The 22,207-nt window shown below is 49.1% G+C and overlaps 1 protein-coding gene across 1 annotated transcript in view; it reads right to left on the bottom strand.

The window, feature by feature from the left end:
- Nucleotides 1–21,905, bottom strand: part of TNFRSF13B (TNF receptor superfamily member 13B) — a 68,027-nt gene extending 46,122 nt beyond the window's left edge. Inside the window, exon 1 of the mRNA XM_079797398.1 lies at nt 21,832–21,905. The gene's annotated coding sequence lies outside the window, so the exon portion shown is untranslated. The remainder of the gene's footprint in view (nt 1–21,831) is intronic.
- Nucleotides 21,906–22,207: the final 302 nt, after the last annotated feature.

The following is a 22,207-nucleotide window of genomic DNA, read 5'->3' as shown; positions in this document are numbered from 1 at the left end:
AAAGAAATTAAAAAATAATATTCTAAATTTAATAAAAAGGAGACATTTAAAAAATTTTGAAATCTCTTCCACTAATATTTACAGTGTAAACTAAGATTGTTGTTAAAGTGTTAAATCTGACAGTAAAATAGTAGTCAACTTTATGTAAAGTTACTTGTAATATAGCTAGGTATTCGGCTCTAGGCTTGAGCGCCAAGCAGTAGCCCTGTAGGTTGCTTGGTGTAAAGAAAGACAAAGATTTTTAAATGAAACTCTGTAGCCTGAAAATTATTTTGGAAGGAAATAAAGAGAGGTTTTCTTCAAACATCTGAAGAACTGTAATTAAAAGTCAATAAATTTGGCCTCATAAACTGAAGTAAATAATTTGTGTTTTTGCCTCCCTGAATAAAGTTTATGTAAAATCACTCAAAGACTAATTATAGAAATTTAATTAATGTCATTTATTGTCCATAATCTAGGACAAGTGAAGTTAAAATATAAACCTTATTTCTTTTTTATTTAAATTGGCTAATTGAAATAAGTGAATATTCAAGAGAACTTAATTGTACTGGACAAAAACTGTTCCTGAAGTATTAACTAAATTTTTTATTGATGGTTCATCTCATAGTAAAATTGTTTAACATGCAATGAATCCAAAGCAGTCATATTTTTGTGCAAAAAATTAAAAGTTATATAGACTGCATTGTAAAATTTCCAAAAGCCTCCTAATATTTAAATTTTAAAAAGGGGGATAGTAGAATAATATCCTGTAAGGAGAAATATCCTGTAAGTAAATTACATCAAGAAAATTTTTTACTTTGAAAATTAATTTTCATTTGTAATGCTAATAGCAAGAAACCCATGAAAAATCACATGGTGTCAAAATAAGCCAAAGGAAAATCGTTTGGGCAAAAATGATAAAGGATCCCAAATCTAATTTATAGAAAAGATTCCTTTATTAACCTTTGGTAGAGAATATGTTTGTATATTTCCAGAAAACTCCTCCAAGACCATGTGGATTCCTGCAACAACGGATCCCAGAGAGGAATTGACAGGACTGCTCCAGCCATAGAAATAACAGTGGCCCCCGAGAACAGAGGAGAAACAGTCCAGAAAAGATGGTGAAGACGCCTTGCCATGCTAGCAGTCAGCAGCTGTGCATCACTGCAGGTTGCCCAGGACCAAACCAGAGAGGGTCGAACCTGCATTACCACCATTTGTCCACTATCCAGAACTGAAATATCATTGCTGACATGTGCACATAAGGAACTGTTGGACATTGAAATTGGGACTCAAAACTATTGGACATTGAAATTGGGACTCAAAGAACTGTGGGCCCAGAAAGAAACTGACTGCAGGCTAATTCCTTTAATGCCTGACAGCAATTTAAAGGGACTTGATAGAACTCTGTCCTTTCCGTTGAATTTAAAAATCTTAAAACATACATTCTTGTTACATTTTTAAAAATCAAAAAAGGCGAGATGCTGAGAATCAATTCCAGCATGTAATAATTACAAGAGTTCCATCAAAAGGTTGATGGGACTTGGGGGGCTCAACAAGGGTGAGCCACACATGTAATTTACCTGTTGGAAATGGCTAAAAGGCACTTCCCCCAAACCTGAATAGGATTGTTAACTGCCAGACAGCTCAGGGCATTTTATTGCCTCCTGTTGGCCAAACACCTGAACAGCTGTAGGCTATTCCCCAAACTGATAATGCTTCTGTGCCCTTTGATACCTTACCCTTTGAAGTGTATATTTCCACCTTGCCTTGGGACAAATTGTGTTTGATAAAAGCACGGGGTCCTGAGACAAGGAGGAGTCTTCAGTTCCCTTTAGCTGAAGCTCCTCTGACCCCCAGAGCCTTTCAAAACTATCTTTCGTCTTTGAACTCCTTCTTAATCATCTACGCGCAGCCCCTTTCTCCAGAATGCTGAACCCTTTGTAAGGCTGGGAAAAGAACCCCGGCATTATGACGCCCTAACGAGGGACACCAACAGTGAAACACAGCAACTCCGCTCCTGGGTGTATATCCAACACCCTGAGAGCAGCGGTTCAAACAGGTACTTGTGCACCAATATTTGCAATATTATTTACACAAGTCAGTCAAAAAGTGAATGCCCAAGTGTTCAACAGATTAAAGGATAAATGCAATGTGATATATACCTGTGACTATTATTCAGTATTAAGATGAGTGAAGTACTGACACGGGTTGCAATAAGGACGAGCCGTGAAGACATCAATGAAAGAAGCCAGGCACAAGGGACAAACACTGATTCCACGTGGAAGATGACCAGAGTAACTGGTTCATGATTAGAGTTGGAGAGTAGGTTGGAGGTTCCTGGGAGCTAGGGGGAAAGGGACATTGTTTAACGGGAACAGAATTTCTGTTTGGGTTGATGAAAAAGGTTTGGGTATAGATAGTGGTGGGATGGTAGTACAATATAGAACATGCACTTAATGCCACTGAATTGTACACTTTAAAATGATTAAATGTGCCTGGCTGGTGGTGACTCAGTGGCTGAGTGTCGACCCATGAACCAGGAGTTCATGGTTCAATTCCTGGTCAGGGCACATGCCTGGGTTGTGGGCTCCATCCTCAGTAGGAATAGATAGAAAATTATTTTCAGTCTAGAATAATACTAGTACATATTATCGATCAAGTGTGAGGTCAAATAAAAACACGAGGCATACAGTATCTGAAAACTGTATCTTCCATCCACACACTGTTTCTTGGTAAGCTCCTGGAGAATGTGTCCCATCCAATCTGGGGAGTAACCAAAAGGCGGAGGAAGGGGGGAGAAACAGGGTCCATGCTGGCAAAGAGGTGCAGGCAGAACTCCTCAAACGATGGGAACGAGTCTCCAGGGACAGCTGCCTGCGGCCTAGCGGGAGCCCAACTCAGCTGAAGTCTGAGACAGAGGAGGCACTCCTCCACGGGAGCCGGGAGCCGTGGGTAAGTGCCCGTGTGCGCCACTGACACGCTGGGTCTGCCACAGAGATGAACACGCGAGAAAGCGGAGGGGTTTCAGCTGTGGGAAATGACCGGGAGTGGGAGCACACTTGCATTGTCATAGATGTGAGCATTGTCATGGACGTGAGCATTGTCATGGACGTGAGCATTGTCATGGACGTGAGCATTGTCATGTACGTGAGCATTGTCATGGATGTGAGCATTGTCATGGACGTGAGCATTGTCATGGACGTGAGCATTGTCATGGATGTGAGCATTGTCATGGACGTGAGCAATTGTCAATGAACAACTCGGAGACTTTGAATTATGTCTACTCTTGTGGGGCCTCCGCTCCCCTGCGGGGACCTGGACCTTCGCGGATGCCAGGTATTGGGCGGAGAAGATGTGAGAAGTCATATGCACATGAGAGTCTGCATTGCAGTCCAAGTGGCCAGCGCTACTGAAGAACCATTAGGCAGAGCAGTTCTTCAAAGTAAAGTCCCACAAAGCAGGCAGCCGCCCCGGCTGGTTAACATGACATCGTTCCTGCAGAGCAGCCTCCGAACAGGAGCCATACAAACACAGTAGCCGCCTGAGCAGCGCAGGACACGTAGGCGCTGGCCGCCACCAACGTCGTCTGGCCGGCAGCCTCGCACCGGCTGGCAGCAGCACCCTTTACACCAACTTGGACGAAAGAGGCTCCCTGCCCGAGTCATGGCATCAGTCTTTGGGGTGTAGCCGGGCATGCCTGTGCGGTGCAGTAAGACTGCTGTGTCCTTGCTTTTGACCTGCCTCTGGGAAGCTGGCCTTGGCCTTGAACATCTGGCCTCTCTGGTCAGGGCTCCCACAACGATAGGGTCACGTGCGGGCGGAAAGGCCATGGTCAATGAGCAAAGGCAACGACAGGCTTCTACGGGAGCGGAGGGAGTGGGCAGAACAGGCTAGAAGGCTTTCCATTTGGGGCGAACTGACAGCTGACAGCACAGAGGACAGTCCGTGAGCACCCAGGTGGCTAGGGGGGTTCAAGACCCTTTCGGTTGTTTGTGGATTCTCTGGAAAATCCCGAGGGCATTCGTGTGGGCAGAGAGGCCAGGCTGTCTGGGTGCAATGTCTGCTGGTCCTCCCGCCTCCACCCGGGGTCACCGTGTCCACCATGGGGTCAGCACCATGCCCTGTGTTGGTTGCTCACAGTCTACGTGGACCGAACTCAACCCTACACTGTGGACACGGGTGGAGGGAGGTGGTGGGATACAGAGGGTGATATAAGAGTCAGCCAGGAAATCAATACAGAATGTCTAACAGTGAAAGGTAAAAACTAACCGTGTAAGCCCTTGCTGGTGTGGCTCAGTGGATAGAGTGTCGGCCTGCAGACTGAAGGGTCCGGGGTTCAATTCCAGTCAAAGGGCGTGTGCCCGGGCTGTGGGCTTGATCCCCAGTAGGAGGCAGCCGATCCATGATTCTCTCTCATCATTGATGTTTCTATCTCTCTTTCCCTCTCCCTTCCTCTCTGAAATCAATAAAAATATATTTTAAAAAAACACAAAAAAAACTAGCAGTGTAAGCGTATTCTATTCTGAGACTCTGAGCGTAGCCCCGTCCAGCCGCCGGGCAGCAATGGTTGGAGCTCAGACTCTGATCCCGGGTCCAGCACCTCCTAGCTGGTGACTGGGCTGAATGTCACCTCTTTGGAACTCAGTGTCCAAACCTGAAGATGGCGGCTGCTGCTGTTGGTAAGGCCACAGCGAGCGCCTATCCAGGGCAAGTGCTTTGCCTCGCGTGGCCGTGAGCACGTGAGTAAGGGTAACCCTGAGCGCGCCCGTTGGTCGCTGGCACCCTCCCTGAAACAGGCTGCGCCGGCTGCCGAGGCCTGGGCCCAAGTCCGGAGAGAATACAAGGGCCGCCGGGGCCTAAGGCAGCTCGTCCGTCTGCCCAGCGGACGGGTGCGGTCCCGCGGGGAGGAGCAGACGTGTAAGTGTTGGCTCCTCATTCTCGCTCTGACAGTTTTGCCAAGAAACTGTCCGTGTGACTTGGAAAGAAAAGGCAATAAAAGCTTCCAGGCAGGAGGGATTTCTCCGCCGTCTTTTCACAAACAGAGTGAGAACGGAGAGTGACAACGGCCTGCACAGCCTTGGTTTCTTCATCGTAAGGAAGGAGGAGGAGGAGGAGGAGAAGGAGAGGGTGGAGGGGGGGAAAGGGAGGGGGGAGGGAGGGGGGAAGGAGAGGGGGACCGAAGAAGAAAGAGAAGAAGGTGGCTTTTCATTTCAGCTGGTTATATATGGCTTCTCACCAGGCTTTTTTGAAATATTGAAAATAGCTCTGAGTCCTGCCCCCGCCAGCCCACCCCGCCCCAGAGGGACGTGCAGAGGCCCGGGGTGGGCCGCCCCGCCGGATCTCCAGCCAGAACCAGAAGGAACCAGGTCTGGGGAGAACCAGTCAGTCGCCTTCTCAGTGTTCTGCCCGGGTGACTTTTGCCTGTTGGCCGTGGTTCAGTGACAGCCGGTGGGGAGCCCTGCCTCGCAGCACAGCCTCCTGGGAAGGCTGCCCGGCACAGAGGCTCTCCAGGACCTGCGTGCGCTGGAGGTGCCACTGGCCCAAGACGTGATTGCCAAGCGCAGTCACATTCTGACGTAAGTGGCGCAGATAAAGCAGTTATTTATAGTCATGTGTGTGACATCGGTCAGTGCCCCAGGCCTCAGCTTGTAGCTCAAGCATCAGAACCTTCCAAAGACACTCCCACGCGGTGTCCCCTGCCTCTCCCCGGAGTCTCCCAGGCCTTCTGGATGGTCTGGGGCCTGGGGACCTCAACCCCGTGGTGCCTCCTGGTTTATAGTTTGATATCTGAGGGTGGAGCCCTTCGGCCTCTTACATTGTCTCATCCATCTCTGAACCCAGTGCCTCCCTGCAGCGGCACAGAGCAGACCCTGGGCACACGCTCACCAATGGCACACAGCTGTCCTCGGTGGGACTGTGGGCTGGAAAGCGGCCGTGTCCTTGCCCTGTAAGGTCGCTGGCGGGATAATATCTGAGTTTTATTCTGCTCCCTCGCAGCTTACAGTTCCTTCATTCACACAGAACTAAGGGGAGGGGTGTCCTGTGGGGGCAGGGGGGGCAGAAATCTTGGCTTCTGCTTTCGTTTTTGTTAATCCTCACCTGAGGATATTTTCCCATTGATTTCCAGAGAGAGTGGAAGGGAGGGGGAGAGACAGAGAGAGAGAGAGAGAGAGTGAGAGAGAGAAGCATCGATGTAATAGAGACACATTGATTGGTTGCCTCCTGCACACGCCCCAACCCAGGCCAGGGATGGAGCCCGCAACCGAGGTGCATGCCCTTGACTGGAATCTAACCCGGGACCCTTCAGTCCATGGGCTGATGCTCTATCCACTGAGCAACACCAGCTGGGGCCTGGCTTCTGCTTTCAAAACTTAGGGGAAAGGATTCTTGATACAGACAAAGTGGGCCAGAAACCAGCACAGAAAATAATTGTCTCCTACTTAAAAAAAAAAAATAGCCTCTAGATTTAAATATGAAAAAAAGGATAAAATTATTTTGAAAGGCCTTTTCAGCTATGACACAAAATCCAAAATCTATGAAAGAAAAGATTGATAAAATAGACACAAAAAACTTCTGCATGACAAAAAACACATTAAAGAAAGCCCAGAGAGAGATAGTAATTTACGGAAAAAAAAGATGGCGACCGGCAGGAAGGTAGGGAGAGAGAGAGTGTGAGTGAGGAACCCATAGAGGAGAGTGTAGATGTGTGTGGTGTGTGTGTGTGTATGAGATAGGGTCAGTTAGATTCTGCAGGTCTTCCAAGGGGCTCCCGAACAGGGCAGCCCTAGACGGCGGAGCCCCGCGCACAAAGCGGACACTTCTCGGCGGCTGGTGCGGACGCAGAGACCACGCCATCTTGAGAAACAGAGCTGCCTGAGACTCAGATCCTGGCTTCTGACACAAACCAGGACCCTGCAGCCACCGGGGACAGAGAACTGCTATCACAGCTTCAGACAAACAAACAACAAGAATCCAGACTTCCCGGCAGATTTCCGTGAGTCAAAGAGCCTATCCCCCTCCTCGCAGGCGCTGATAGCGCCATAGTAACTGATAGACCTGCCCCTCCCCCAAGCTGCTGAGCGCCCACAGCGCGCGGAAAGCGCCATAGTAACTGATAGACACGCCCTTCGCCCTAGCTGCTCACAGGAGCGCGCACAGACAGCGCCATAGTAACTGATAGACCCGCCCCTGGCCCAAGCTGCCGAGCTTTGCGCAGGGACGCGCTCCCTCTTAGGGAACTTGGCGCGCGCTCGCGCACGGGACAGAAGCAGCTCCCCGTCGGGGAAATCTGTCAGTGCGCACAGAGGGCTCCCCTTCGGGGAATTTGGGGGAATTTGGCTCGCGGGTCACAGCTCCCCCTTCGGAGATTCTTAAGAGCCTGCACAGAGGGGCTTCCCTTTGGGGAATTTGGCACGCAGGACGGACTCTGCCCCCCTTCTGGGACTTTGGGAGAGTGCACTGAGCCGGCTCACCTTCAGGTTTTTAAGAAAGTGCGCTCTAGCCGGTTTGGCTCAGCAGAGAGAGCACACACAGGACGCAGCTCCACTTCAGGGAATTTGGCACGCCGGACACAGCTGCCTGGGATCCCAGACTCACAGCGCATTCACACTAAGAGCCAGTGACCCCAATTGTTGGTGCGTGCACACACAGGGACCCTGATTCTCAACGAGAAACCGCACAAGGCAACAGAGACTTTGACACTCGAGTCTTGGTGCAGACACAGGGAAACTCTGACTCCTGGCACATGCTAAGGATCTCATTCTCGGCACATACCAACAGTGTGGTGCAGACAGGGCCCCTGATTCTAAATGTGCACACGAGACCACACAGAACACTGGGGACACTGATCCTGGGCAAGTCTGGTTCCCACCAACCAAAGACAGCCACACGTCCTAGTGTCAGAGCACTTCAGTGAAACTAGGGTGGAGCGAAGTCCCCACAGCACACGGCCCAGGTCCACGCAAACAGAAGCTTGAGCTTTCTGGTAATAGCCAGAATGGGGAAACGAAATAACTCACAGAGGAAAGAAAATGTGGAGTCGCCAAGAAAGGAAATTAGTGAAAATGAAGCTTGCAACATGACCGAAAAGGAATTCAGAGTAATGGTCATGGAATTTATACATCGGATGGATGAGAAAATCAACAACTTATGCAAGAATCAGGAAGAAATGAAAAGTGATATAGCTACAATAAAAAACACCATGGAAAGTTTCAACAGTAGACTACAAGAAGCAGAGGACCGAATTAGTGAGTTAGAAGATCAGGTACAGAAACAAGCTCAAGCTGAACAGCAATTGGAGAAAAAAATTAAAAAGCAGGAGGAAAGCCTAAGGGAGCTTCGGGACAACATGAAACGAAGTAACATGCGTATAATAGGGCTGCCAGAAGGACAAGAAGAGCAGCAGGGATTAGAAAATCTATTTGAAGAAATAATGACAGAAAACTTCCCGGATATGGGAAAGATAAAAGTTACGCAAGTAAAGAGAGTCCCAAGCAGGATCAACCCCAAAAGACCCACACCAAGACATGTCATAATTTCAATGGCAAATATAAATGATAAAGAGAGAATCCTAAAGGCGGCAAGAGAGAGACAGAGAGTTACCTACAAAGGAACACCCATCAGATTGTCAAATGATTACTCATCAGAAACACAACAAGCTAGAAGTGAATGGAAGGAGGTATACAAAGTGTTGCAAAGCAAAGGACTGAATCCAAGAATACTATATCCAGCAAGACTATCAATCAAAATTGAAGGGGAAATCAGCAGCTTTGCAGACAAAAAAAGCCTCAGGGAGTTTATCACCACCAAACCAGCAATGCAAGAATTGCTAAAGGGAATACTGTAAAAAGAAGAAATAAACAGGTAAGAAGGAATACAGACACAAAAATAGATATGACTGCAAACAAATACCTTTCAGTAATAACTTTAAATGTAAACGGACTAAATGCTCCAATCAAAAGACATCGAGTAGCTGAATGGATAAAAAAACACGACCCATATATATGCTGTCTACAAGAGACCCACCTCAGAACAAGAGACTCACACAGATTGAAAGTGAAGGGATGGAAAAATATCTTTCAGGCAAATGGAAATGAAAAAAAAGCTGGGGTAGCAATACTTATATCTGACAAAATAGACCTCAAAGTAAATGCCATAACAAGAGATAAGGAAGGCCACTTCATAATACTAAAGGGAGAAATCCAACAAGAAGAAATAATTCTGGTAAACATATACGCTCCCAATATAGGAGCACCCAAATACATAAAAAAACTCCTGGAGGATATCAAGGGAGAGATTAATAGCAACACAATCATAGTAGGAGACTTTAATACCCCACTATCACCACTGGACAAATCCTCTAAACAAAAAATCAGCAAAGAAACAGCAATCCTAAATGACTCACTAGACCAGATGGAATTAATTGACATCTTCAGAACATTTCACCCCAAAGCCACAGAATATACATTCTTCTCAAGTGCACATGGGTCATTTTCAAAGATAGACCATATGCTGGGTCACAGGCAAAGTCTCTTCAAATTCAAGAAGATAGAAATTATATCAAGCATCTTCTCAGATCACAGTGGCATAAAACTGGAAATCAACTACAATAAATACAATCCAAAGAAATCAAACACATGGAGACTAAACAGCATGCTATTAAACAAGGACTGGGTCACCAGAGAGATCAAGGAAGAAATAAAAAACATCATGGCAACAAATGACAATGAAAACACAACAATCCAAAATCTATGGGACACAGCGAAAGCAGTCTTGAGAGGGAAGTTCATAGCTCTACAGGCCTATTGCAAAAAACAAGAAACAATGGTAATAAATTACTTAACCCTACAACTCAAAGAGCTAGAAAAAGAGCAGCAAGAAAAGCCCAGTGTAACCAGAAGGAAGGAAATAACAAAGATCAGAGCGGAGATAAATGACATAGAGACCAAAGAAACAATACATAAGATCAACAAAACCAAGAGCTGGTTCTTTGAAAGGATAAACAAGATTGATGGACCTCTAGCCAGGCTCACCAAGAAGCAAAGAGAGAGGACCCAAATAAACAAAATCAGAAATGAAAGAGGTGAAATAACAACAGACCCCGCTGAGATACAAAGGATTGTTACAAAATACTACGAACAACTCTATTCCAACAAACTGGACAACCTGGAGGAAATGGACATATTCCTAGAAAAATATAACCTTCCAAAAATCAATCAAGAAGAATCTAAACAGCTCAATAGGCCAATAACTATGGACGAAATTGAAGCAGTCATCAAAAAGCTTCCGGCAAACAAAAGCCCGGGGCCTGATGGCTTCACAGGAGAGTTTTACCAAACATTCAAGGAAGAACTAAAACCTATCCTCCTCAGACTATTCCAAAAAATTCAAGTGGAAGGAACACTTCCAAGCTCCTTCTATGAAGCCAGCATCACCCTAATACCAAAACCAGATAAAGACAACACAATGAAAGAGAATTACAGACCAATATCCCTCATGAACATAGATGCCAAAATCCTCAACAAAATTCTAGCAAATCGGCTCCAGCAGTACATCAGAAAGATCATACACCATGACCAAGTAGGATTTATCCCAGGAATGCAAGGATGGTACAATATCCGCAAATCAATAAACGTGATACATCACATAAACAAATTGAAAGATAAAAATCACATAGTCATATCAATTGATGCAGAAAAAGCATTTGACAAAATCCAACACCCTTTCTTGATAAAAACTCTCAACAAGGTGGGAATAGATGGCTCATACCTCAACATAATAAAAGCTATATATGATAAACCCACAGCAAACATCATACTCAATGGACAAAAACTAAAAACATTTCCCCTAAGAACAGGAACAAGACAGGGATGCCCACTCTCACCACTCCTGTTTGACATAGTACTGGAAGTATTAGCCATTGCAATTAGACAAGAAGAAGAAATAAAAGGCATCCAAATTGGAAAAGAACAAGTAAAGCTGTCTTTATTTGCAGACGACATGATATTGTACATAAAAAATCCGAAAGACTCCGTCAAAAAACTAATAGACTTAATAAATGAATTCGGCAATGTAGCAGGATACAAAATTAACGCCAAGAAATCTATGGCCTTTCTATACACCAATAGTGAACTTACAGACAGAGAGACTAAAAAGGCAATCCCATTTACCATCGCACCAAAAAAATTAAGATACCTAGGAATAAACTTAACTAAGGAGGTAAAAGACCTATACACGGAAAACTACAGGACACTGAAAAAAGAGATAGAGGAAGACGTAAACAGATGGAAGAACATACCATGTTCATGGATTGGTAGAATCAACATCATTAAAATGTCCATACTACCCAAAGCAATCTATAGATTCAATGCACTCCCCATTAAAATACCAACGGCATATTTCACAGACCTTGAAAGAACTCTCCAAAAATTCATCTGGAATAAAAAAAGACCCCGAATAGCCACAGCAATCCTGAGAAAGAAGAATAAAGTAGGAGGGATCTCAATACCAGATTTCAAGCTGTATTACAAAGCCACTGTTCTCAAAACAGCATGGTACTGGCACAAGAACAGACATATAGATCAATGGAATAGAATAGAGAATCCAGATATTGACCCAAACCACTATGCTCAATTAATATTTGACAAAGGAGGCATGAACATACAATGGAATAAAGACAGTCTCTTCAATAAATGGTGTTGGGAAAATTGGACAGATACATGCAAAAAAATGAAGCTTGATCACCAACTTACGCCATACACAAAAATAAACTCAAAATGGATACAGGACTTAAACATAAGACGGGAAACCATAAAAATACTAGAGCAATCCACAGGCAGCAAAATGTCAGACATATGCCAAAAGAAATTCTTCACTGACACTGCCCCTAGGGCAATGGAAGCTAAAGAGAAAATTAACAAATGGGACTACATCAAAATAAAAAGCTTTTTCACAGCAAAAGAAACCATCAACAAAACAACAAGAAGGCCCACTGCATGGGAGAACATATTTGTAAATGGCATCACTGATAAAGGTTTAATCTCCAACATCTACAGGCAGCTTATACAACTTAATAAAAGGAAGATAAATGATCCAATAAAAAAATGGGCAACAGACCTAAATAGAATCTTTTCAAAAGAAGACAGAAGGAAGGCCAAGAGACACATGAAAACATGCTCAACGTCACTAATTATCCGAGAGATGCAAATCAAAACAACAATGCGGTACCATCTCACACCTGTCAGAATGGCTATCATCAACAAATCAACAAACGACAAGTGTTGGCGAGGATGCGGAGAAAAAGGAACCCTCGTGCACTGCTGGTGGGAATGCAGACTGGTGCAGCCACTGTGGAGAACAGTATGGAGTTTCCTCAAAAAAACTGAAAATGGAACTCCCATTTGACCCAGTAATCCCACTCCTGGGAATATATCCGAAGAAACTAGAAACACCAATTAGAAAGGATATATGCACCCCTATGTTCATAGCAGCACAATTCACCATAGCTAAGATTTGGAAACAGCCTAGGTGCCCGTCAGCAGATGACTGGATCAGAAAACTGTGGTACATCTACACAATGGAATACTATGCTGCCATAAAAAAGAAGGAATTCTCATCATTTGCAGCAACCTGGGAGGAATTGGAGAACATTATGTTAAGTGAAATAAGTCAGTCAATGAAAGAAAAATACCACATGATCTCACTCATTTATGGATAATAAAGAACATTATAATCTTGAACAAAAAGATAGATACAGAGACAGTAAAGCATCAAACAGACTGTCAAATTACAAGGGGAAGGTTAGGGAGAGGTGGGGGAGATAAGAGATCAAAGGACTTGTATGCATGCATATAAGCATAACCAATGGATGCAAAACTCTGGGGGGTGGGGGCATATATGGGAGGGGGGTGTGGGGAGGGCAATGGTAAGATATGTACACATATAATACCTTAATAAAAAAATTGAAAAAAAAAATAAAAAAAATAAATAAAGAAAGCCCAGAGAAATGAAAATGGGAACAAAACACTTGTAACTCATAGCTAAACACCGACAAAGGAAAAGATCAGCCACCGACAGAACACTGGGCAAAGGCATTGAAGAGACAATTCCTCCTGTGCGTGCCCCAACTGGGAATCGAACCCAGAACCTAGCCCTGTGCTCTGAAAAACAGCATGAAGATGCCTGGTCTAGCCGAAACCGGTTTGGCTCAGTGGATAGAGCGTCGGCCTGCGGACTGAAGGGTCCCGGGTTCGATTCTGGTCAAGGGCATGTACCTTGGTTGCGGGCACATCCCCAGTAGGGGGTGTGCAAGAGGCAGCTGATCGATGTTTCTAACTCTCTATCCCTCTCTCTTCCTCTCTGTAAAAACTCAATAAAATATATTAAAAAAAAAAAAGATGCCTGGTCTAGAGATGGGCAAGTTCAAACGACACTGACACTGTCTTCCCCTGGGAGAGGACTAAGCCCGTGGTCCGCAAACTGCGGCTCGCGAGCCACACGCGGCTCTTTGGCCCTTGAGTGTGGCTCTTCCACAAAATACCACGGCCTGGGCGAGTCTATGTTGAAGAAGTGGCGTTAGAAGAAGTTTAAGTTTAAAAAATTTGGCTCTCCAAAGAAATTTCCATCGTGGTGCTGTTGGTATTTGGCTCTGTGGACTGACGAGTTTGCCGGCCACTGGGCTAAGCAAACGGAAGCTTAAGCACACCCACTGGCAAGGCCACCAGCGCAGGCACTGCCGCTGGCCATGCGGGAGGGGAGGGCAGCCTCAGGAACGTCCGTCACCATGACTGCTGTGCCCCGGGACACGGCGACCCAACTCTGGGATTTACCCCAAAGCGCACAGGATGCAGTCGGTGCAGAGACCTTTGTAAAGCGGAAGCTGGGACGAGCCGCGGGCCGGCAAGGGCGGTGCGGGATGAGGAGGTGAGGCCGCACTGGGTGCCACGAGGAGGTGAGGCCCTGCAGAAGGGGAAGGCAGGGGCGCAGGGCCGCAGCATTGACCTGCACCCCCAGCGGCCGCAGGTGCCGTTCCAGGTCAGAGCGCAGGGCTAGGTTCTGGGTTCGATCCCCAGTCAGGGCACGCACAGGAGGCAACCGGTCAATGTTTCTTTCTCTCTCTCTCTGCCCCTTCCTCTCTTTTTAAAAATCAATAAAAAACATACCATCAGGTGAAGATTTTTTAAAAAAAAGGAATAAGAAGGCTCTTTATATATTACTATGGAAAGAACTCTAAGATATAGTAATAGAAAGAAAGCAAAAACAAAACAAGGTATTGTTATAACAGCTTGGTTCATACGCTCCCCCCTCCCTCCCTCCCTCCCTCCCTCCCTCCCTCCCTCCCTCCCTCCTTCCCTCCCTCCCTCCCTCCCTCCCTCCCTCCCTCCCCCCTCCCTCCCTCCCTCCCTCCCCCCTCCCTCCCCCGCCCTCCCTCCCTCCCTCCCTCCCTTCTACAAGAAGGGGGAAAGTCCCAGCCTATGCATGTGTAGGTGCTTTTACATAAAGAAGAAAGAAGCACTGCTGAGTGCCGACCTAGGAGCCAGGAGGTCACGGTTGGACCCGTAGGGGCGCCTGCAGGGTGCAGGAGCAGACGCTGCACGCTGCACGGAGGTGGGAGCTGCAGGGAGGCAGGGCGAGGAGGCCACACCCCAGGCCCTTCCTCTGGGGGGTCTGGGCGGTGGCAGGGGGGCCGCTGTGAAACCAGGCACACCGGTGAGCAGCCCTCGGGCATCACTGACTCCCCTCCCCCTCCCCTCCTGTTCCGTCACAACCCGCGCCCTAGCCATGTCCTGTCCTCACGGGCAGTCTGGAGCCCCCCATGTTTCCAATCTGGGAACAAGGGGTGGGGGAGCGTCGGTGGAGGAGGGAGCCTGTGGGTGGTAGAGACTCGGGGACCTGCTCAGCGCAAGCCTCGTCCCAGTGCCCACGGGGCAGTGGGTGGGGGACAAAGAGGGGACGTGTGAGTGGTGCTTCCTCCGCGCCCCGGCTTTCCGAAGGGCTGCAGGGTCTGAGCTGCCGTGTGCCGCGGGCTAGCTGGGCTGGTGTCCAGCAGGGCGTCTGTCACAGAGGGCCAGTGCCGGGGGCCTGGACAGCGTGGCCTCCCCTGTTTGGCCTCACCCTCCTCCTATGTGTAAGTGTACGCGTGTTCACACACACCCTTGCACACTTGCACACTCGCACTAACACACACACTCACACACTCACACACACACTCACACACACACATGCTCACACTCACATACTCACACGCTCACACGCTCACACACACACTCACACACTCACATACTCACACGCTCACACACACACTCACACTCACACACACTCACACACTCACACGCTCACACACACATACACACACATATGCTCACACGCTCACACACTCACACACACACACTCACATACTCACACATGCTCACACGCTCACACACACATACACACACATATGCTCACACGCTCACACACACTCACACACACACACTCACACACTCACACTCACATACTCACACGCTCACACGCTCACACACACACACACTCACACACACACTCACATACTCACACATGCTCACACACTCACACACACACTCACACACACACTCACATACTCACACATGCTCACACACTCACACACACACTCACACACACACACTCACACATGCTCACACGCTCACACACACACTCACACACACTCACACACACACACTCACATACTCACACATGCTCACACGCTCACACACACGCAGCTTGTGCTCCGGGGGTGCTCCTGCCGTCACAGGCCTTCTCCGTGGGGCGCTGTCCCAGGAGAGCAGATGCGAAGGGCCGGGTCAGGACCGCCTCCCAAGCTGCCCTCCCCGAGGCCGATGTGCCATACGAGGTGCAGCTCTCTGCTCGCCACACGGAGGCGTCACTGTGCCTGAGGAACCTCGGGACACTGGCTGGCTACTGTGCAGCACTGTCCCAGCTGGTACCCCCCCCCCCCCGGACTGCTGTGCTTCATCCACGGCCCCCCTTTCTGCAGAGCCACTGCCTGCCCAGACCCCGCTGTCCTCCAAAGGCCTGGAGCGCGAAAGACCGAGAAGCCCGCTGAGTCCTGAGCAGAAACCAGGGCTGGTGTCCTGGTCACATGGGAAGAGGCTCAGATAGGACAGCTCCTCCTTCCGCCCCGGCTGGCATCGCGGTCCTCAGGAGGCCGTCACTCTGGCCGCCTGGCTCAGAGGCCCCACCAGGGAGCGTTCTGAGGGCAGGGTCTCGGTCGCCTTGATTTTTCCCTGCTTCTGCCTCCCCTCTTAGGGCTCGTGGCTCCTGTCAGAGTCGTGCTCTCTGCGCACTCCTGTTCTCAGGAGCCCCAGAACCTAGGGGACCCCAAGACTCCCAGAAGTCAGGCAGCCAGAGAATCTCACTCCTCTAACTCAAAGACATACTTCAAGTTCAGCGGAAGCGGTTACAGAAGTGTGACCCTCAAAGGAGAACCAAGATGGTGGTGTAGGTAAATGCCTGTACTCGCCGTCTCCCACAACCACATCAAAATTACAGCTAAAATACAGAACAACCGCCATTCAGAACCGCCTGAACTCTGGCTGAATGGAAGTCCTACAACTAGAGAAGTAAAGAAGGAAGCACATTGAGACTGGTAGGAGGGGCAGAGGCGTGGAACGCGCTGGTCTGACACTCACGAGTGGCATGTTTTTAATTGGGAGGGATATCTTGGCTGCAGAGATCGCCCATGAGGAGCAAGGGGTCCCAGACACACACAAGACCCCCAGCCCAGGGTTCCAGAGCTGGGAAAAGAAGCCCCATAACTTCAGGGTGTAAAACCCAGTGGAGATCGTGGCTGAGTGACGTCGAGGCTGCTGAAAACCCAGGCAGTTCCTCTTAAAGGGCCAGCACACAAGCTTACATGGACTCGCTCCCTCTCAGCTCCAGTACTGAGGCAACGGCTTGGGGGGATCCAGGGACATAGGGGGAGGAATTGGATTGTCTGGCATCACAGCAAGAACTTAGGGGTGGCTTTCTTCCAAACAGAGGTCATTGTTCCTGTGCTGAGACCTCCCCATCACAGAGCTGACTGGGAATCATCTCTGAGTTTCCACCAGCCTGGCTCACACTGTTTGCTCTGCCCTAGTGATTCCCTGAGACCCTGCCCCATCCAATGTGCAGCCCCACCCAACCTGTTTGCAGCAGCTTTTCCATATGAGTGGCCTGTCCTGGCTCAGGCTTCAAACTTTCATAAAATATCTCAAGCAGCTGGACTCAGCATGCCCCATACATATCAGTAAGAGGCCCAAGGCAGCTTGGCCTCACCTGGGCACTTTTAAGCCTATCACAAGTAGCAGCCATCTGCAGTTTTCTCTGTAGCTCCTGCCGGGTGGCCCCAGGCAGTGGCTGACTTTGCACCTCTGTGGAGGCCCCAGAGCCAGTGCACCCAGGGGACAGCTTCAGACCACGCCAGATTACAACTCTACACATCCACAAGTGACACACTCAGGGGGCAGACTCAGTGAGCACCAAAGCCCCACTGAACAAGTCCTGCCCCATAGGGGTGTCTCCTGCACAGCAGCTCTCCCATTGTAATTACAGCTGGTCCTCACAGCCAGTTGGCCTGGTGGTCAACTCCTCCCAGCGAGGCCAACAGCAATCAAGGCTCAACTACAACAAGACTGTGCACCCATCCCATACACACAAGGCCACTCTACTAATTCCAAAAGACATACCTGCTCTATCTAATGGATAGAGACAAGCACAGGGAAGCAGCCAAGATGTGGAGACAAAGAAACATGTCACAAATGAAAGAACAGAAGAAACCTCCAGAAAAAGAATTAAATGAAATGGAAGCCAACAAACTACTAGATACAGAGTTCAAAACAATGGTTATAAGGATGCTCAACAATCTTAATGAGAGCTTTAAGGGACTTAATGAGAATTTCAAGGATCTTGGTGAGAATTTCAAGAACCTTAGTGAGAATGTCAAAGACCTGAAAACAGACCTGTCAGAAATTAAGTATACGCTAACTTAAAAAAGAATAATTTACAGGGATTCAACAATAGAGTAGAGGATTCTGAGAATCAAATCCACTATTTGGAATATGAGGAAGCAAAAAACACCCAATCAGAAGAGCAAAAAGAAAGAAAAATCCAAAAATATAAACATAGTGTAAAGAGCCTCTGGGACAACTTCAAGCATACCAACATTCGCATTATGGGCATGCCAGAAGGAGAAGAGAGAGCAAGATACTGAAAACCTATTTGAAGAAATAATGACAGAAAACTTCCCCTACCTGGTGAAAGAAATAGACTTACAAGTTCAGGAAGCGCACAGAACCCCAAACAAGAGGAATCCAAAGAGGACCACACCAAGACACATCATAATTAAAATGCCAAGGGTTAAAGACAAAGAGAGAATCTTAAAAGCAGCAAGAGAAAAGCAGTTAGGAAGAAGAAGGAGAAGGAGAAGAAAAAGATGAAAAATATGAACCATAAAATGGCAATAAATATATATCTATCAACCATTGAATCTAAAAAATCAAAATGAATGAACAAGGAATCTAATAAACAAAATAAACTGATAAATAAAATAGAATCAGAGGCATGGAACAGACTGACGAATCTCAGAGCAAGGAGGGAGAGGGGGTGGGAAGAGATTAACCAAAGGTCTTATATGCATCTATGCATTGCCTATGGACACAGACAATAGGATGGTGAAGGCCTGGGGTGGGGGAAACTGGGTGGAGGGGGAAATGGGGGTGAAAGAAGGGGGACATCTGTAATATTCTCAACAATACAGATTTTAAAAAATAAAATAAAATACTAGCCTTCACTGAAAAACGAAAAACAGAAGTGTGACCCTCGTCCCATTCCCGCAAGAGTGAGGATGTAAAGTCTCAGGGGGACTGTTAGATAGACTAGGGCCTCGAGGTCTGGGCCATTCTCACTAAACGCTATTCTTGCTGAATGTTAACATGCAGTAGTTTGCAGACCAGCTGTGAACCGAAGCTTGACAGGAACCCAACCTGATGAGTGTCACCAACTGCAAAGAAGACATCAACGTGCAGTGCAGTGAGCCATGGCTGAGCCTCCTGCCCCACAGGCAGAGCGTGGGTGTGAACCCGCCTCCTGGAGTGGCTGTGAGTCAATGAAACCGCCTAGGGACAGCAGGTCTCCTTTCTCATAGAGCCAAGGGGGAACCCCTGGTGTCTGGTAGCAAAATGACCCAATTTAAAAATGGATGAAGGAGCTAAATAAACATTTTTTCCCAAAAAGACATGTGAATGGCTAGAAAGCTCATGAAAAGATGCTCAGCACTGTTTTCATCAGGGAAACACTAATTAAAACCCACGGAAACACCCACGGGCTGGCTGTAACGGAAAAGGACCATGCCGAGGCCTGGCGAGGACTGAGAAGGCGGGACCTCACGCATCACGTGAGACGTGACACAGTGGAGCCGCTTTGGAAAGCAGGGCGGCGATTCCTCAGAACGTAAACCAGGCTTGCCCTGTGACCCAACAACTCCACTCCCAAGAGAAGGGAAAACACGTGCCCCGCACGTTACACGAGTGTTTACAGCAGCAGGACTCACAACCACGGGAAAGGGGAACAGCCCAGCTGTCCTCCCATGACGCATGGATCCATAAAACGTGGTCTGTCCAGCCCTGGCTGGGGGCTCAGGTGGTCGGAGCATCACCCCATACACCAAAAGGTTGTGGGTTCAATTCGCAGTCCAGCCTGTAGGAAAGGCAACTGAGATCTCTCTCCCTCTCTCTCTCCCCCTAAAATCAATGAAAACATATATCGGGTGAGGGCTTTAACAAGGGTGTATGTCCATGAAATGGAATACTATTTGGCCACAAAAAGAAATGAAGTGCTGCTACACATACAACAGGGATAAATCTCAAAGACAGTATGCTAAGTAGCCAGTCACAAAACACCACACTTCATTTTTATAACCTGTTTGAAGTAGGTGAATATTTAGAGATAAAAAGTAGATTAGTGGTAGCCTAGGGTGGAAAGACATGAGGAGTGACAAGGTTTCTTTTTAGGATGATGAAAATATTCTTAAATTAGATATAATGATGATTATATTCTTTAAAAAATGAATTGTACACTTTAAACAAGCGAACTTAGGCATGTAAATTATGTACCCATCTCGCTGTTTCTTGTGGGGAAGCCAGAGCTGGGCGGCTGGATCACAGAGGGAAGACTATTATACACCTTTTCATCGTTTCTGGTCTTCCAGCATGTGACCGTCTATTCAACCAGCAAATTGAAAAAACAAGAGAATCAAACAACATTAAAAAAGAAAGACACCCAGCCTTCCCCTTGTTTGGGGAGGGAGAGGGAGAGAGGCACCACGCCGGTCCCCGGGGAGACAGCGGCTTAGCCAGCACCGGCGCCTCCGAGGGCCTCAAAGCTGCTCATGGTCTGGAAGCCACGGGTCCGGCGGGGACACTGTGCCTGTTGGCCAGATGGCTGACACCCAGGTGGCCGGAGGAGTGCCACCCCGGCCCCCACCCCGGCCCCCACCCAGCACCACCCAGACCTCCGTCAAAGCCCGGCGTGATCACCGGCCTCCCGAGAGGTCGGCTGACCCAGGACTGACCCTTGCTGGGCGGACTGAGGCCTGAGGAAGAAGCTCCGTGGCCATCGGGGGAGGAAGGACGGCGCCTCCTGCGTGCCCATCTGCGGCCCGCCACCCGCGGCCTCCCGCCTCTGACCCCCGAGAGCGGGGCAGGCGACCACGGGCCTCCGTGGTGCTGGCGGGCTGGGCCGGTACCAGGTGCGCCGCAAGCAGTGAGGAACACGGGTTACAGGGCGTTTGTCTGAGCTGCCGCCCTTCAGGGGGCGTCTGTCTGTGAGGGCCATCTGGGGGCACAGGGCCCCTCTTCATTCCACAGCTGAGGGCGGAGCCAGGGAGGTTCGGGGGCATTCCGGTCACAGAGCAAGTTTGTGACAAGCAGGACCCCGTCCAGGGCTGGTTCTGCCCCACGGAGCAGCTTCCTGATGTGGGTCCGAGCCTGCCGGGCCCTCCCTGCCGGAGGTCGGGGGCAGGCCGCAGGGGCAGGTCAGACCCAGGCGGTGCCCCCCAGGGCTGGACCCCTCAGACCGGCCTGTGGCCCCTCCGCACGGGGTGGGCTGGAGCCGCAGGGGCGGACAAACCTTTAAACCTGCCCCGGTGGAAACCCTGCAGGATAAACCACCCAGTTTCCTCAAGAAATGAAGAGCCAGGAAACAAACCGTGAGACAGAGGGAACTTTCTAGACTAAAACCTACAACAACATGTGCAAGTGGGTTGAGCTTGGACCCTAATTTGAACAAATCAGCTGGAAAAGACATGGCTAGGGCGGTCGGGAACGTGAACGTCGGCGATTTGGTGACGAAGGAACCATTCTTTTCAGAAGTGGTCATGGTTCGAAGGATGGCTCGGTTTTGGGGCTTTGTTTTTTTAAAGAGTTTTTGTTTGAAGAGACAGACCCTGAGGAACCTGCAAATCCAGGAGCATGTGCTTGAAGGCGGTGCCGTGGGACCAGGGGAGGCGGCGGAGAGGTCGGCCGGCGCTGAGTGGTGACGGTGCTGCAGGAGGGCGCGACTCCTCTGCTTGGGCATCACTGTCCCCTTCGCATGGAGTATTTAAAATGTCCCCATCACCCTGATGCTGTCCCGGGCCAGCGTGGGGTGGGGGTCACAGGGGGCTCCTGACCCTCCACCTCACAGCTCTCGGGCAACGCCAGGCACAGACCCCCAAAGCCTCCAGGCTCAGGGTGCGGGGCGCTGCCAGAGCCGGCTCACCTGCTGTGGGTGCCGTGCCCACCAAGCCCACGGAGCCCCACGAAGTGCCCCAGGCCAAGCCGTCCCTGCACCACTCACCTGTCTCCCAGCCGCTCACACGCTCCTCCGGCCGCCGGACCGCGCCTCTGCCTGCCGCCGCTCAGCGCCCAGGCTGTTTATTATCAGCCTGAGATTTGATTAGTGCCCGGCCTGCACTTCCTGGGTTTCCCCCACCCGCAGGATGTAAGCCAGCAGCACCCTCCCCGCCCACGCCTGCGCAGCGTCTCGGCCCAGGGAGTGCCTTGGCCTGGCGCCGACTCCTGACCCCACTGCCCTCTGCTGCCACTGGGGCATGACGGGCAGGGGAAGGCCGGCCGGCCTTGGGGTGAGGTCTAAGCTCCGGGGGGGCCCAGACCTGGTGCTGGCCCGTCGCTGGGCGCCGTCTCCTGCTCCAGTCACTCACCAGGCTGCGGCC

This window comes from Cnephaeus nilssonii (genome assembly GCF_951640355.1).
Source record: "Cnephaeus nilssonii genome assembly, chromosome: 19".
NCBI lineage: Eukaryota > Metazoa > Chordata > Mammalia > Chiroptera > Vespertilionidae > Cnephaeus > Cnephaeus nilssonii.
This window is presented reverse-complemented; position numbering and strand designations above follow the sequence as displayed.